Source organism: Peromyscus leucopus, chromosome 20, assembly GCF_004664715.2.
Source record: "Peromyscus leucopus breed LL Stock chromosome 20, UCI_PerLeu_2.1, whole genome shotgun sequence".
NCBI lineage: Eukaryota > Metazoa > Chordata > Mammalia > Rodentia > Cricetidae > Peromyscus > Peromyscus leucopus.
In genome coordinates this window covers 51,985,973-52,004,169 of record NC_051080.1, presented here as the reverse complement: position 1 = coordinate 52,004,169, position 18,197 = coordinate 51,985,973, and the positions used below count along the sequence as shown (strand labels likewise).

The 18,197-nt window shown below is 40.5% G+C and overlaps 2 protein-coding genes across 5 annotated transcripts in view; one reads left to right on the top strand and one right to left on the bottom strand.

Annotated features, from left to right (window-relative positions):
* Smg5 (SMG5 nonsense mediated mRNA decay factor) overlaps positions 1-18,197 on the bottom strand; it is a 136,940-nt gene that overhangs the window by 86,797 nt on the left and 31,946 nt on the right. For 3 of the 4 annotated variants that reach the window (XR_003734382.1, XM_028867936.2, XM_028867937.2), the window contains exon 1: positions 16,828-16,904. The exons of the other annotated variant lie outside the window; for it this stretch is intronic. The gene's annotated coding sequence lies outside the window, so the exon portion shown is untranslated. Of the gene's footprint in view, positions 1-16,827; positions 16,905-18,197 lie in introns of those variants that run through there. 4 annotated transcript variants of the gene reach the window in all.
* Sybu (syntabulin) overlaps positions 16,191-18,197 on the top strand; it is a 112,405-nt gene continuing 110,398 nt past the window's right edge. Inside the window, exon 1 of the mRNA XM_028867939.2 lies at positions 16,191-17,126. The gene's annotated coding sequence lies outside the window, so the exon portion shown is untranslated. The remainder of the gene's footprint in view (positions 17,127-18,197) is intronic.

The window sequence follows — 18,197 nt, the reverse complement described above, 5'->3', positions numbered from 1 at the left end:
ATTTCACATAGCTTATACAGCAGACCTGAGATGCAAAGACTAGACCTTTAATGGTCCCATCTCACGAAACAGAGAAACAAATGTCTAATGTTATAAGTCAAGGTGGTAGTTAATTTTGGAGAAAAGTTACTGGGCGGAGGCAAACAGAAGGCCTCTGACTGCTGGGAAGAACTTAATTTGGGGGCTGACTGCATCTGTTTATTCATCTTCTAAACCTTACACTTCTCTGAATGTAATCGTACTTCAAAAAGAGCAGACACATACAAAACAGTAGAACAAGCCCTTCTTATCAGAATGGCTTTTCATAATTAAAAGGCTGTTATCATATATGCTGCCCTGTCACTGCCTCTGTGGTTCACTGGCTTGTTCACTCATTAACTAAAGTTCAGTGTGTCTCCTAGGAGGGAATAGGCTGGGTGTTGGAAGACACAAATAACAGAATGGCCAGTCACCCGCAACACAGCTGTACTAGTAATGCTAATTCATTCTCTCACGTGTATCAAACATGGCGGCTTACCACATTCTCTTACCCTCACTAGGATCCAGGAAATAAAGACCTTCATGTTATGTTTAGTTTCCTCTTAGCACATTATGCCTTATGTAAAAGAAAATATAATGATATTTGTGGAGGAAAAAAATAATTGAAATTCTGTTCCTGAAACTGAAAGTAATGGAAGACTGCGGGAAACACGACAACCTAGTCCTGAGCAATTTCATTGGCCACTTCAAGAATGAGATAAATTAAATTGACAAATGGTAAAAATAGACATACCAATTCTAATCCAATGTGTTTTAATTATTTCATACACTAATACCTAATAGGGCCGTGGACTAGCTTAAATTTATTCCTAAAGATCAAGAAGTTTTAACTTTTAAAATAAAATCAGTCTGAAAAAAGTGAAAGAATCTATAAAATAACTGTGAAGGTTAAAATGAGTATTTCTGAAAGAGAGTTATGCTTCCATGTACTAAAATATGGGTTTTATAAGTGTGTTATTCTCCTTTAAACTAATGCCTAAAAATACATGTGACTATTTATATCAATGGTTCACCTTTTTATATGTGATATTTTCAAAAGTATATGAATATATTTCATAAGATCAATTCTTTATAACCTGTAGGATTTTTACTGATTCCTAATGCAGTAATTTTTGTTTGACATTTAGGTATTTCTTTGTTTGTCCTGTGGTGGTGACCTTGCATTGATTTTACCAAACTTGTCCTATTCTTAACATGTATGCATCTTCTACTGTATGTTTAAAACAACCCCTTGAAACAAAACAGCAGTCAATCACCACCATTCCATGAAATGATCTGCTTTAACTTAATCCTTCCACATCCTGGGCTACTTCTAGGTGAAGGCTCCATCTAGGACAAGCAGCTTAGAAATGCCAGGCTCTGCAGGAGTACTCTTAAAGCTTATGAGGGGAAAACACTCTGAGCTTTACTCTAAAGGTTCTATGAGATGACACTCTGGCCTCAGGAAAGTTTAGATATCAGACAGTACACAATAACATGTGGGGTGTGTATGTGTATGTGTGTGTTTCTTATGCTTTTCCTTTGTTTAATTCTCTTTTGTTTGCCTGTTTGTTTTCTAAATAAAGAGTGGAAGACTTCATATAGTTGGGTGAATGAGGAGGTGGGGAGGATAGAGGAGAAGTTGGGAGAAGGGAAACCATGATCAGATTATATTGTATGAAAAAATATTTTGAATAAAAAAAGAACTTACAAGAATCTGCATCTATGTGTATGTATATCATATCAGGTATGAACTGAATGCTTTGGGTAGAGAGAGCGGAGCTGAATATTCTACATAACATACAACAGAAGCATTAACAGGAAGCAGCACATAGGCTGATGGTGAAATCAAAGAAGGGTAAACTGAATAGGAAACATGTGGGAGAAGTCATCTGCTCCCTTCCAAACATAAGGCAGGGATTCTTACTGCTTGTCCCCTCCACCCTGCAGGCATGAGGCTTATAGGATCTGGAGCATCTCAGAAACAGCCTCAGCCCAAGAGCTCACTTCCCAAAGTGTGCTGGAATACTCTGGCAAGATCTCAATGCCAGGGCTGAGGGTCACTGGAGCCCACATTCCTTCAAGCATTGCACCTATGCCTAGGTGGTAAGCTCAGGGTCACAGACACTGGATCCAAGCCACTGCTGCAATTCAACTTAACTTATAACAAAGTTCATCTATGGAACCATCACCATCGTGAGTCATTTTCAGTTGATACAGTCTGGAAAGGAGAATTAGTGTGGTCCACCAATGACCTTCAAACGGTAATGCAAAGACATGCCATTGTTTCAGCTTGCTGCCTGTGGTGGTGGAATAAGAATGGCCCCCATAGGCTCATTTATTTGAATGTTCAGTCCCCAGGGAGTGGCACTCTTTGAAAGGATTAGAAGGATTAGGATGCATGGCCTTATTGGAGGTATGACTTTGTTGGAGAAAGTGTGTCACTGGAGGTGGGCTTTGAGATTTCACAAGCCCAATGCAGGTCCAGTGTGTTCTCTCTCTCTCTCTCTCTCTCTCTCTCTCTCTCTCTCTCTCTCTCTCTCTCTCTCTCTCTCTCTCTAACTGGGAACTGGACGATGACAGGATGAAGCCACGTGTGCTGCCATACTTTCTGACATGGTGATAATGGACTAAGCCTCTGAGACTGTAAACCCCGCATTAAGTGCTTTCTTTCCTAAGAGTCTCTTCACAGCAATAGAACAGTGACTAAGACACTGCCTCACAAAAATGATGGAAAATTCAGCAGGATGGTAGAGGAAATAAAGAGGGATCCAGCACTGGAGAGGCAGTTGTAAGACAAATTTTAAGAGATATTAAATACTACCATTAAAAAGACAAATTTACTTTATCTTATAGGCAATAATAAAACTATAAGAATCCTCAAACAGGACAATTGGATGAACATATTAACTCTATTAGTGAAATGATACATTGATAGTTACAGTACACTGTGTATTTTGATATATGAGTATTGGGATACTGATGTGTCCTACAGCACAAGACTTAAGTATAAAAAAATTTTGGATTTAAATTCCTATTGTGCAATTGTTATTTATTTGCCAGCATTATTAACTGGGCGTGAGAAAACATGAGGTACAATGGAACCCACTATAAGAGTTTTATTAGGTAAGGGAAAGAGGGGGTAGATGTGGATAGGCCTACTGAAAAGAAAGGTGCGAAAGAGAATGGGGAGGGGGTGGAGCCTGCTTTTATAGGTCACCTCACGAATGCACATATGGGCTTATGTAACTACATCACACATTCGAATAGATGGCATGATCACACTATGTGCAGATTACATGATCATGCTGCCTCTGGATTACGCAGGACGTAAGGCCCTAGAGTGACTAAGCATTTTGCCTGACTGCTGCATCATCATGTGGGTTGGAAGTGGCTAGAAATAATAACAGCAATGAACTGTTAACTTAACTTGGTAATTTAGCCTCTTTCTAATTAAGTCAAATTCATCCTCTTTATGTAGAGTATATGGTGGGTATTGATTCAATGATAATAAGTAAGAAACTAGATGTAGAGGACTTACCATTTGGTACACAGATGGCAATGACTGCTAGCATTTAATGGGAGGCTCATTGTCATTATATTGTACAGTATTTCAGGTATTCACTGGCTTAACAGCTCAATTGCAGGGCAGGTTTTACCTCAAGATACATTATAAAGAATTTTGAAAATACATATGCCAAGGCCCATCTCAAGATTCTAATTCATCCTCTCTGTAACAAGACCCATGTGTCTGTATTTACCTCAGGCTCCGGGGTAATTCAGAGGCACAATCACAATCAAGAACGTGTGATTAAACACTGCCTTTCAATTCATTAGGGCAAGTTTCGTTTAAAAAGCATAGCTGCTGAGCTGGAGTTTGTCTTCTCTGCACCTCAGCCTCCACCATCATGAGGTAACACAAATGGTACTCCTGTTCAAATTAAACAAGATGGCAAGACGTGGCTCACAGCCAGAGGTGATACTAGACAAAACAAATTCCGATGGAGGGAACCAGGTAAAGTGATCCAAAGTAACGATGTTACATAGCCCACATTTCAGTCACACAACAGGGCCAAAGGTCGTAATGCTGCCAACAGTCAGAAACCAAGACAAAAAGGAAAAGTAGATTTACGTATCAATGACTACGTGGATGTTCAGAGCAAACAGCTGATGAGTGAGAGAGAAGGTAGAGATGAAGTGGAGGTTCCCAGAGCTGGAAGGCAAGGCAGGTGGTAAAAAGCTGAGGCAGGGCAGCAGGAACCAGGTGATCTGCAAGTAAGGTGAGCAGAACAGGTACCAGGTACCAGCACAAGGGAGTGCTTGACTCCAAAGCAATCTTCAGTCCCTGGCAGGAAACTTCTTACAGAGTTCCTGCTCTAGCAGGAACCAGTCTAGGCCTGTAGGTGGAAGCAAAAAAATGCATGGAAACAGAGAAGGCTAAGCTGATGGGAGCAGGGATAGCATAAGGTCTCTGGTGAAAATGTAGATACCCACCAAGACACAAAGACCCCGGGAAACCATGCTTATGACTCAAACAGAAACTTACCAAGCAAGAAATTATGACACATGCCTAAATTATGTTAGCATAATGCATATTTTTAGAAGAAAATGAAAACAGTCCTTTCATTCATGGATTCATTTGTTCATTTTGATGAAATGGCAATAATTGAATTCCTTTGCTTGTCAAGCCCCATGGCAGAGTCCCTAATGACCATATTATCTAATAGAGGACAACAAGGATAAGATACATCCCAGTATGATGTAGGAAATCTGAAGATATAGCTAGTACTAGATTACTAAGAACACTTTTCAGTGGAAGTGAAGCATTAAAGAGCTCACCAGCGATCATGGGGACATAATATTATCCACTGTGGAGAAATACCATGTACAAAGACAGAATGGTGGTCGAGTAGAATTCTTGTGGAAAAGTAATTCAGTAGGATTGCTATATGTGTTGCATGATGAAGAAGACTGAAAAGCTCAAACTACTGACAAAGGACCAACAATGGCAGTCCTTGTTAAAATGTGGGTTATCAAGGAAAAGGAAGGGACAGGAAGTCGGAAGAAAGGGGACAGGAAGCAGGAGGGAGGAGCCATAGTGACCAAAGCACAATGTATACAATGTATTAAATTGTCAAGGAATACATAAAATTCTACAATGAGAAATAGAATTTTAAAAACATACGGATGCTAAGGAGCACACATAAATTCAAACATACACATATCATGCAAGTTAGAGTGATCATTCTAGTTAAAAATAAGCTGGTGTAAGCATTCCAAAGCATAAGATATAGACAACACATTTCTGAGTAGAACCCCGGGAGCACAGGAAATAAACTCAAGACTGAGGAATGGGATTACATGAAAGTGTAAAGCTTGCGTGCAGCAAAAGAACTATGAACAGAATAAACCAAATAGGATGAGGGGGAAATCTGTCAGCTATACTTCAGACAGGAAGTTAATATTTAGACATTACAAAGTAATGTAGACATTACAGAGAACAGCCAAAATGAAACAGGAAACAAACAAAACCCCCAAACAATAAAGGGGCCAACTGTCAGAACAGATAGTTCCCCAAAGAAAACTACAAACAGCCAGTGAGCACTTTGAAAGGTGTTCAGTAATTCTAACCATCAAACAGTGCAAATTAAAACTATTTGGAGATTCCATCTCACCCGGTCAGAATGGCCATCATCAGGAAAACAAATGAAGATACGGATATGGGACTCCCATTCACTGTGGGTGGCTGTGTGAACTTTGCAGCTACTGTGAAACTCAGTATGGAGGGTTCTCAAAATCTAAAACTACAACTACCATATGATAGAGTTTTATCACCTCTGGGCCCGTACTCAGAGGGCTCTGTGTTCTACCACAGACACTTGCTTAACCATGCTTGTTGCTACTCTTTTGTAAGAGCAGGAGATGAAATTAAGCTAGATGCCTGTCAAAGGAATAGATAATGAAAACGTGGTATATACACACAATGGAATTTTATTTTGCCATAAAGAAAAATGAAATTTCTATGAAAATGACTGGAACTGGAAAATATTATATCACTCAATGTAACTAGGGCCCAGAAAGACAAATATAATATTTTTTCTCTTATATGTGGACCCTAAGCCCTAACTATTAAATGTGCTTATCCAGGTAAATACAAATATGGGAACAGGTCAGGAATCTAGAAAAGGACCCACCTGACATGGGCAGAAATGAAGCTTTAAGGGAGGAAGAGGGGAAGACAGTGTGACAAGTAGAAAGAGGAACACTGGAGATAAAGATCACCCAAAAAAAGGGAGACAAAGCCATAAAGGGGACCTGGGAAGGGAGTAAGCAAAATGAATATGCTTAGAAAGCTATTACCTGGAGAGGATTTCGGCTGAGTCTTGGTGTGGTGATCATTCGCTTGTACTTGTTGATCTGAAATAGTTATTTTTTGCTGGTCTTTTTATTCTCGTTTTAATTTCATGTTAGGTGAAGTGGTAGTACATTAACGAGTTCTAATTACAATTTTTCCTATCTACTAATAAAACCCAATCTCTTAAATGTCACTAAGTAAATTGGGTTTAGACCAATGTTGAAAATACAAGAGAGAACCTTTCTGGCATCACTTACTTCACTGCCTGCACTGACTCCAATTCTTCCACCACCACCTGTAGCCTAAAGTTTTCTCCGGTCCCACCCGGCCCTGCGGTCCCACAGCTGCTTATAAAATAATCACTCAGAGGCTTAATATTATTTACAAACCGTGTGGCCCATGGCAGGCCTCTTGCTAGCTCTAATATCTTCAATTAACCCATTTCTATTCATCTATGTTTTGCCACGTGTTCCATGGCTTTACAGGTCTGCTGGCATGTTGCTCCTTAGGTGCAGGTGGCAGGCTGGCGTCTCTCCAGACTCCACCTTTCTCTTTCCTGTCTCTCTCCTTGGATTTCCCACCTGCCTCTAAGCTGCCTCACCATAGGCCAAGGCAGCTTATTTATTAACCAATGGGAACAACAGATATTGACAGTGAGCAGAAAGGCATCCCCCAGCAGCCACCCCTGCCACCTTCCTCACCACTGCCCGCACACTTCCGAGACCAGCAGCAGGACCAGCATGTCTTCAACTTCCGCCTCCTCCACCAACTTCACCACTGTCGTCGTTGTAGCTATGGTAGCAGAGGAATTGGAGTCAGGGCAAGGGAGGGGTCTGAGTGACAACGTAAGGGCTAGCGGCAGTCAGTCAAGATGAATGTGGTCATGACTGTGGCCGGGGTAGCAACAACGGAAGCGCTGGCTTTAATATAGGGCACGTGAGCAGGTTTACCTACTAAGGCGAGAAACAATAAAGATAAAAGGGACAACTCTCTTGGCCCCAGATAAAAATGGACAAGATTACCGGAACACTAATACAGGAGTAACCTGCAATCCTGCCTTCTAGAACTACAGTTCCCATCCTAAATTCTCTGCAGTTCTCCAGGTTTGTTATGTAGCTCTGTGCTTGCCTCTACGCTCCTGTACTTAGCAATGCACTCTCCGCCTGCAGCACCCCCTCTCCCTCGAATCATAAGCATATAACCTCTAGTTCTTCTTCACAACGGGACTCAGAATCTGCCTTTTCCTGGAAACCCTTTCTAAACCCGCCCCCCTTCTTCTTAGATGAGGATGATGTCCTCTGAACTTCTAGAATCACTCACTGCCCATGGTTCTTCACAGGACTTTCCATACTTTATTTATTTCCTTCATTTTCATAAAAGAACCAAAGTCGTCAGACTGCATCATGCTTTCACTTATTCACTCAACAAAACTAAAACACCACTACTAATATCAAAATGGAAGAAACCTACAAAATCTAGGTGTCTAATCCCAGAGTGAATGCAACCAAGCAAGAAGATTGTGAGTTCCACACTAGCCTGAGCCACATAGTAAAACCATGTCTCAAAATCAAGAGGAACAAAAAATTCTATTTAACATTTACATGGCAACAAATGATAGGGAAGCTCTAACCTACTGCCTTGTTTTGAAAATGGAAATGTTTGGAATACAGGTATATGTCTTCACTTTCATATTATCAACAGTAGCATTCACATTTCAATTGCAAGCTTAGCATTTGTGGCAGAGACTATATGGTCCACAGGTCCTGAAATGTCTATTGTCTTTTTTTTTTTTTTTTTTACAAAAAAAGGTTTATCAATCCCTACCTTAACCAACATGGACAGAAAGAGCGATTCAATCTCTCCTATAGAACTCTACTTCAGTCAGAGGTAGTAAAAATGACAGCAAAATATGAGATGAATTCTGAAAGAGGGGTCTAAAAGCACTGTGGAGCATGTAAGAGAAGCACTTGTAAGTTTTGAGACTTCAGGGGTTTCTGTATGTAGCAGCCAGCACTCTCTAGAATCTTAGTGGATGTTCTACACACAAACCATCTTTTTGAGAAGGGAAAATTCATTTAGGACATGAAATACCTGAGTGAGATTCTGAGGCATGAGTCTGGGCCACCATTCCAAAGCACTACAGATACTTCCATCATTGGGAATTATATTAAAATCTCAGTTAGCTGAAATGCTCAGTTTATTGTATCTGTTAATATATCCAAATAGTTTAGGCTCTTAGCCAATTCCAAAGAGATAAGACTCCAAGTTGGGTCTCCCTATAAGTAAAATAGCAGCAGAGTCTGGCGATTGACCTGGGAGGCTGCTTGTAATAATTGCTTAGAAATAGGAGATCTATATAGTATATAGTATTCTTTAAAATCTTTTCAGCTTTTATTGTCAATTTTAATGCCAAAACCAGACCTAAAAATATGATTGTAATACTCCCTTGGTTTTTCTTTATCTCACATGCATAAACAGACATACACATAGAAAAACACACATGGACACACGCAACTTGAAAACAAATACTACCTTACATATAATACATCTCCATATCCATACACAACCTGCATGTGTATATGTCCTTAATAAATATGTAGTTAAATCTAATGCACACACACTTAAAATTTTTATTACCAAAGATGGCAAATAGTTTCTACTAGAGTATTGATTCAACCAGTCACAGGGGCCAGCCATGAACTCCATCAAGGAAGCATGTGAGGATACCTTTGAGCTTATAAGGACTAACACTAATATTTTCTTGCTTCTCTGGCAACTGGCTGCTTTGGATAGAGAGGATGGAGTTAACTTATTCGCTACTCTGCCCTTAGAAGCTTCATACACTGAAAGACTTGTTAAGTATACTCTCGCTACAAGCTTCCACATGTAAAGGGTTGGTGATTAGCTCTCCCCAGAATGGAAGAACACACTTGCCCATGAAAAATTAGTTTTCTCCATGGGAGTTTCACGGAAGAAAAAAAAAAAAAACTACTCTTAAGGGTAAGCTTAATTCTCAGTAGTAGATGGCTAACACAAAATGAACTCAGCAGCATCTTTGGGGGTTCTTTGTCTAATAATGTTGTCAGGGCATTTTTCCCCACCTTACAAGTCCTTTGTGTATATACTATGGCTTCTAGTTTTGTGGTTTCAATTCCTGTATGAGTGAGCTTATGTGTCTTTGCATCTATGTGTGTTTCTTGTGTTTTCCTGTTTGTGTTGTTCTATTCTGATTTGTTTATCCTCATGAGTTTCATCTCACTGACCTCCATAACTCCTTTAAAGTCTCAGCTACTCCGCCATGGTCTTATACAAATTTGGGCAGAGATTTATAATGTGCTAGCTTCAGGGACAAAAGGTACCTTCCCAGGAATTTCAGGCAGTCCTCTGCTCTGAGATAATGTGTTATCACATTTTAAAACACACTAATGGAATCAATTTTCATTAAGTACCTACTGTATTCAAGAGACAATAACAGTATATAAGGACTGACTAAATGTTGTTAGACAATAATTTAGAGAAAAACATAATGCAAGGCAAAGACTTACTAAGGTGTCAAATAGTCAATGTGACACAGACATAACCATCACTTTCTGTGCCAGACACATAAATAATAAGAAACAATGTCAATAGTAAGGATTCCCAAACATTATTTTCTTAAGTCCCCTAATTCTTAGTCTCTCTAGCAACAGAGTATCCAAATTAGTCACAGGAGAAGTTTGTTAAATTTCTAAATACACACATCTTGAAGCCACATCACTAGATGAGCCTTGTTTATCACAGTCTACTTTAAAAAAAGTCACAGCTGTCCTCTCCAGGGTTTCATTCACCTGTTGGCATTGTACCATCAGTACAGCTCTCGACATCTGTGTCTCTGTATTAGTCACACTGTGAAAGGAGCACCAGTGCTCTGGCATCATGTAAAGACTTTCGTAACAACTTTTATAATTATGGCTAATCTACTCAATAGTGTCCTGATCACGACATATAATGCCACGCCAGCATGGTGAGCACAGCCCTGATCTCTTGCCTCCATAACTTAGAAACTTGCTATTGTGCTGACTTCTTGGTCAACAGTACCTTAGTGCATTACTAGCTTGCCATGCCTGGCATAAAAGTATTAAAGACATTTGTAGTGGGTAGCCATTCCAACTTGGATCTGGAAGTTCCAACCCCCATTGAGACTCTGGCAACTGTCACGCCTACGAGGCGGGGTGAGGGGAGGCGCTGGAAACCCAAGAGCTGGATGGGCGAGCGCTCTCGCTGGGCGAGTGCTCTGCGCCTGGACCCTGGACGGTGGAGATTGACTGTGCAGAGCTCCAGAGAACACCACTGGATTGCGATACACCTTCCCCAGACCCCCGCAACCTATCCATTCCTTCATTTGTAAGTCATCCACTAAATAAATCTTCCTTTTAACTACGTGGAGTGGCCTTTATAATTTTCCCCAATAGACATTGACTCCAATTTGATAAAGTCGATTCCTCCCTTACATAAAAAACTACTGCACTATCAGCATCCACCTTTTTGCCCAAAACTGTGTATTATGACCAAACATGATGATAACAGGAGGCTGTTACAATTATACAGCAGACCCAACTACCAACAGTGAAATCCCATATTCAAATACAGTTCTCAAGTACAGATCCCCAACATTACTGAGTCTCCTTTGAGCTCCAGACTCCTACTCAAAAATCCCTTTGTGGTGCTTGATTATTATTTAAAATATTGTATAAACAAACAAAAAAAAATCTAATCATTGTTCCCATCCCCATACCAACCATCACTACAACCCAGCTCCAGAGTGATTGTTCAGGCCCAAAGTCTGATATTCTTGACTCTTTGTCTCCATCGACTTCTCATTCAAAGAACCAGTAAATCCTGTCAGCTTGACTTCTGAAATATTTTCACTTCTCATCACATTTAGCTTCTGAACTCATTACTATGTCTCCAATTGTAAAAACTTTAAGACACTTGGTGGTTAAAATGACTATTAACTCTCTTTCTTAGGGCATCAGGTTTAGAAGGTAGAAATAGTAATCATTTTATACTTCACTGTATTTCTAGCAACTAGCTGCCATATAATAGTCAGTAAATTTACTGCTACTTTCCATGGCACCACCATTCTAAAAATAATTTTGAAATTTAATATAGTATATATAATATAATATATATAATCACTATCACATAATAATATATAATATAATTAAATATATAAAATAATAATTATATAATATAATCACCATCATATAATAATAATAATAATATATAATATAATTACAATACTCATCCCTCCCTCCAAATCCTCCCAAACATCCCTCCCCATGCTTCTTTCAAATTTGTGGCCTCATTTATCATTGGTGGCTCCACCTTTTTATTACAGAATTTTCAATAGTATTCTTCGGTATTATAATTAGATCGTAGACAACTTATGGATATTTGTTTCTTCACATATAAAATGAGGCAAATTAAAGTTTGAGGCCAGCCTGGTCTACAAAGCAAGTTGTAGGACAGAGTTGGGACTACATAGAAAAACCCTGTCTCAAAAAGACAAAAAAAAGAGGGGGGGGGGGCAAATTAACAAACCATAAATTCCTATTCATGCAAAAATTCTACAACTGTGTCTATGTGCAAAGCTGACTTAAATTACAGAATATTCTTTTCCCACTCAATCCACTATGTGATTTCCACTTGGGTATCTTTAGTTGTTATACGATAATACCACATGCAGTTTAATTCAGAGCACTTTTTTTTTTCTGTAGCTTCCTTTGACATTCACCTGAAACTCCCAGATGTTGTACACTTCCTACCTCACAGATGAGGAGCTACAGGCTCAAAGAGATTATGATATTTCTTCAGATTTGCCATGTTTCACATTTCATTTAACACATCTATTATGAATAAAGCGCAATAGCATTACAAATTTTTATAATCATGGTATATACCAGGAATTATCTAAAATACTATTTCAACTAATATTAACCATTGCATATATGGCTTAAGGAATTCTAACACTATTTTCCAATCTTTAGAAGGGTTTTTAGAAGACACTAACACAGTGCACCTTTAAGAGATCCTCTGCCAGTTTGAGTATTGCAATGGCTGATTTTATGGTCAATTTGAATGGACTTGGAATCGGCTAGGAACCAGTCCTCTGGACAAGTCTATGAGGGAGTTTCTGAAGACATGTAGCTAAGGAATGACATGCACCCTGAGTACACAACACATTTTCATGGGCTGGGATGCAAGGCTGAATGAAAAAGAGAAAGGAATCTGAGAGCAAATACTCATCTCTCTGCCTCCTGCTGCGGACACAATGTGACAGCACACCCCAATGTGTGTGCTTGGTTATAGAGGTGTCCTCTCAGACTGTGAACCCAAATACATCCTCCCTCCTGTAAGTTTTGCCCCCCCTTGGGTATTTTACCACAGCAATGAGAAAGGTAACTAATACAAGTACTGAAAAGACCCATGAGACCAAACTACCCACTTCTGAAACAAGAGTACTAACTACTTCTCCATTTGTGTGTTACTTTGAATAAATGCCGGCCTACAGAAAGCTGCTGCAATGAGTAGGAATTAAAACAATTTCAACGGTTTAACTACTAGTTAGCATGCCAATATGGACAGGGGAAATTCCCTGTAGTTCTACTTCTAGATGAAATGCTACAGGTATTCAATGGCTGCTGAGAAGAAAATCAGTTTCCTCCATAGATGACCTCCTACATAGGTATCCAATATCAAGTGGTCAATCTTAGTTGTTTTAGTAGGGTATATATACATGTATGCATATATATATATACATATGTATGTATGTGTTGGTGCATATATATATATATGCATGTAATAATAATAACAACAAAAGAGATGATGAATTTGGGAGTAAAAGGAAAGACAAGAAATGCATAGCTACTATACTCACATGTAATGTTAGAATCTTAGATCGTCTTTTAATAAAAAATCCAGAGCCAGATATCAAGGTAAAAGTTGAAATATCAAAGAAGCAGAATAGCCAGCCACTAGTTCTGACCTCTATGAAATCCTTAGCCTAAAGAGAGTGAGTTTCTGTTTCCTCGTGTCTTATATACCTTTATCTGCCTTGCCATACTACTTCCTGGGGTTAAAGGTATGTGTGCTTCCCAAGCAAAGGCATGGGATCTCAAGTGCTGGGATTAAAGGAATGTGCCAACACTGCCTGGATCTATTTCTTTCGTGTGGCCTTGAACCCACAGAGATCCAGAAGGCTCTCTGACTCCCAAGTGATAGAATTAAAGGTGTGTGCTACCATTGCCTGACCTCTATGCCTAATGTAGTGGCTGGCTCTGTCCTCTGACCCTCAGAAAAGTTTATCAGAATACACAATATATCACTGTATTTCTCTTTTTTGTCTAAAATAATAAAAGGTCATAACTAACATAAGAAAAACTATATACAATAAGTAGAATAAGTATATACAATATATACAGTCAAGAATTACATTAGCAATGTCCAGTCCATTAATATTTGACAGATTCAAAGAAAATACTACATTATTTATCCTATTTTGGTGAATCCAAAATGTTGTACCTAGTCACTTGTATTACCAACCAAAAAACGATCTTTTGATGTCTTTCAAACTTACACACTTTACACCTCTTTAGAGAGTTTCTTTTCTAAATTTGTTAACAAGAAAACCTATAACTGTAACTATAACTATCTAATCTTCAACTACCTCAGAGACCTGAGAAGGAAATAATATTACCTAAGTAAGCAGGAAGTGCAAACAAGCGACTTCCAAAAAATGTGAGAAATGACAGAGACTGCCTGGAGAGTCACCCAAGATTTCTCTGCAACATTGGGGCATCCATCTTTGGCCTACATGCCTAGCATACCTGACAGATTCATCTGTGAAGCAGGATTTTCTGAAGGGCCTTCCTACCTTGTCTTGGCAAGGTTTGTCAGTCCTTTCTTTTGTTTCCTGCTTGTCCATTTGGACAACATACTGTCAGCAGTCATGGCAAGGGCATTTTCTTGCCCAGTGGCTAACTTGCCACAAAAAAAAAAAAAAAATGAACTCTACATGGAGTTTCTTTGATGCCTATTCATCTCTGAAGTAAATTGGTGCTGCCAGGAGCAGACATGTCTCATTGTCATTAAAAAAAAAATCTATGTTATTAAAACATCATAAATGCCATATTCTGTAGATCTCTGAAGTGTTTGAAGAAGACCTGCTTATCTAATATATATTTGTGTTTGACCTTGAAAACATACCTAATATGACTACAAGTTTGATTGTAATCACTAACTACCAACTTGCATTTCTTTATATTCTAATTAGTTGGTAATAATAACTTTTAAGGACTAGCAATTTGCATCACATTGTTAAATGAGCTGTAGGTACAATAACTTACACAAGATTAGAAATATATGTACAGTATCTTCTAACAAAATCAATCTCAAATTTGTATCAATATACATAATTTATATACAATATACAAAAATCCAGTCCAATGTAAAATATTTAAAACTAGTAGTTGCCTTTTAATAATAGATCAATAACCTACCTTTTTATCTTATCACACGTGTAAAACTGTCAAAAATTAAAGTCAAATAAAAATGATAAAGATTTAGCTTCAAGGTAGGCTACAGGTGTTTGCTATATCCTCAATTTCAAAGGATCCTTTTATATCTATGTACTACGTTGTCAAGAAATGTGGAACAAAACTGTTGGACAGCCCTCCACTCTGGTTCCACTGTATAATCAGCACTGTGCCCACTCTGATGAAAAGCATTCTTACTGAGATTTCCCTTCCCTTTCTATTTCCAGTCTGCTTAACCCTAGTCTGGATAGTCTGGTCTGGGGCTGCCCATCAGTCAGCACCTGTTCTCCTTCCTCACATTAAAGCTTTCACCCCCAACCCTCACACCCGACATACCACACTTTGTGTTTTTAATTGTTCAGTCTTCTGCCTACAGATTCAGTGATGTTTCCTTCAAAACAGGTAGAATCTATATTGTAAGGGCAAGGCTATTTCACTTTAAAAGTAATCACCCAAATTTCTATTGTACTTTTTTATTTTCTGACTCCACAATGATCTTTAAAGGACCCATAGGCAGTTCAAGGGACACAATATCTGATGGGCTGGGCTGTTGACAGAGGAAACTGAATTTCTAGGACACAGTTCTGAAAGAACCTAAGCCAGGCTGATGAAGGAAATGCAGGACAACCAGCGATTTTAACCAAAAGCCACAGGGGGGACTCAGATCCACCCATTAAAAACCAATAGAAGGTTAAATTCAAAGGTTGGATTCTGAACAGCAGTAGAGGAGGTGGGGCAAAGTGCATACTAAGACATATTAAGGTCAAGACTGAGCAGGAAAGAGAGAGGTGGAGGAAGGGAACAAACAGGAGAGGGTAGGAAAGGAGAAGGGGATTTATGACACTATGGACAGAAATCTATGCACTATGATGCTATCCAGAGTTGGGGGGAAGAGACAAGACAGAAACAACCTTTCTTACGGAAGGCTTCCTCCAGAGGCACAAATGCAGAGTAAAACTAAGCATAAACCAGCAAGAAACTCTCCTGGAACTCCTTAGCCAGCTGTGGTGGATGCCATTTACCTCTTAGTTTATGAGAGGAGGAGCAAATGGACTAGTCCTGAAGAGTTCTAGAGGACTTCAAAGCGTGGGGTGAACTACTTGGAACTGTAGTATTTCTGGTGAAAACAAACATCTTCCTATTGGTCTCTTCAGAATCTCACCTTTGCAGAGCGGCAGGTAGAGAAGTTGATGCCTAGTTTTGCATTTCAACTAGAAAATTAAAACACGATTTGTCTTCAGTATCCCGAGTCTTTTCAGCCTTTCCTAAAATCAGCACAAATTCTATCTCTATTCCATTAGCTATTAAAGAAGTTAATTGTTATTGTTGTTGGTAATGCTATTATCTCCTAAGAATCAGTAAGTAAATGGCCATGTATGTCCCCAGGTCAGAAATCTGAGCACTTAGACACCTTGCTTGCAGGAAGTAGGCAAGGTCATTGATGAACTTGGAAAGGGTCTGCAGCTGCATAAATGTTGTCTCCTTAGGAGATCCCAAGCAGCCTTTGATAGTGAGTGGAATTTTTCCAAGGACAGGTTGTCCTGAACGCCATCATAACTCCTTGCTGCGGTTTCCAAGGTTTTACAGCTCCTTCTCCAGGGTCAGAGTACTCCTGCCCCAGGCCCGCGGCCGCCCCTGGGGCTTCATTGCAGCCCTGCAAACAAACACCCATCTCCCGCCCTGGATGGTGCTCCCCCAACTGGCGGGAACCAGAGGCACTGCAGTGCGACACCCCGCTGGGAGCTGAATCTGAAGCCTGAGCTTGTTATCTACACAGGCCCTGGTGACAGCGGCCTGACCTTCGGTTTGTGAGCCCCAGAGAAGAAGCCTGGGGATAATCGGTCCTCTGGTCGCCAGCATCTTTGCATCCCCACCTACCCGTGCCGACTCTCCGGTCTCCGGCGCGTGTCCCCACGTGTTCCGAAGCCCCGGGTGCCGCCGCGCTGGCTCCAGAAGCCAAGAGGCCGAGGGGACCCGAGCGCACCGGCTGCCGCCGCACCACGTGTGCTAGCCGGGCTGGCGCGGGCGGAGCGGGCCAGGTCCGGCTCCTCCAGCCCCAGCGCAAACCGGTTGTCACGCGCCGAGTCGCAGGCCGGCGGCCCAGCCCGGTCCCAGCCTCCAGGGCGCGCGGGGACACCTTCTGGACAGCGCGATGGACCCGGTCTGCAAAGGAAACGGTAAGATGCACGCTTTGGTGTCAGTGCCTGTGGGCAGAGAAGGGCAACCAATGCCTTGGGTTAGAGAAGGTCAGAGAGGACCACTGACCCCAGAACCACCCCTTTCATTGAAGGAGATACTCGGGGTGCTCTGGGAAACTCAAGGAGGTCATAGGAAATTGGACACAGGGGGTGCTCTCCACAGAGGGACACCAAGGCGAAAGTGGCCCTGTGTGATTGGTTATTGAAACAATCTGACTGCAATCTGCAACTGTCAGGTTGGCTAGACCAGCATGTTGGCCATCAGTTTTGGATGCCCCTTGCCTGGTATTTCTCAGAAGCCAGGCTTGGAAATGGCGCCTTTCGAAAAGGAAGGTTCAGTTTAAAAAAAAAAAAAGAAAGAAAGAAAGAAAGAAAGAAAAGAAAAAAAGGTGTCTCCAAAAGGCCTCTAGAGGATGGAACGTTCCCAAGTGCATACCCTTCATGTTTGTGTTTCCTGGGTGATTTTTTTTTCATAAAGATTATCCGAGGTGAAAACGATGAATCTGGATTTCATGGCTATGTGGTTGAAAATGATAGACCATGTCAAAATGGGTGGTGTCAAGAGCTGTCAATATATAATGGGAATGGGTGGTAGAATCAGCCAAATGAAGGGATCTGGAACCTTACATTGCTGTGTCGGGGAGACACCTAAATCTTCAAATGAAGAAGCCACTTGGGCAAGTGTTCCCTGGTGTTCTTATCTTCTCCAGGGTGGTGGATACAAGTGAGTGACTCCAGTGCTGATTGTCAGGGTCCTCCTCATCGTCTTACTTCGTGACCACAGAGCATGGGCAACTCTACTCCTGAATGTCCTTTTCTAGAGCAGAGCCAAACTTGAACCCCTGCAGTTCAGAATCTGCATCTTAGATACTGCTGCAGCAAATTGCCGGCCAGGTTGTTTAATCATGTATCGTAGGGAAACAGTGTCTTTTACTACCCCAAAGGGAACCATGGGGGCAGAAAGGGCTTAAGCAGGCTCTCTGGCCCAAGTTTTCTCCAGGTGGCATTTGAGAGACTAGTACATTTGTCACTTTGAAAGCGGCATATTAT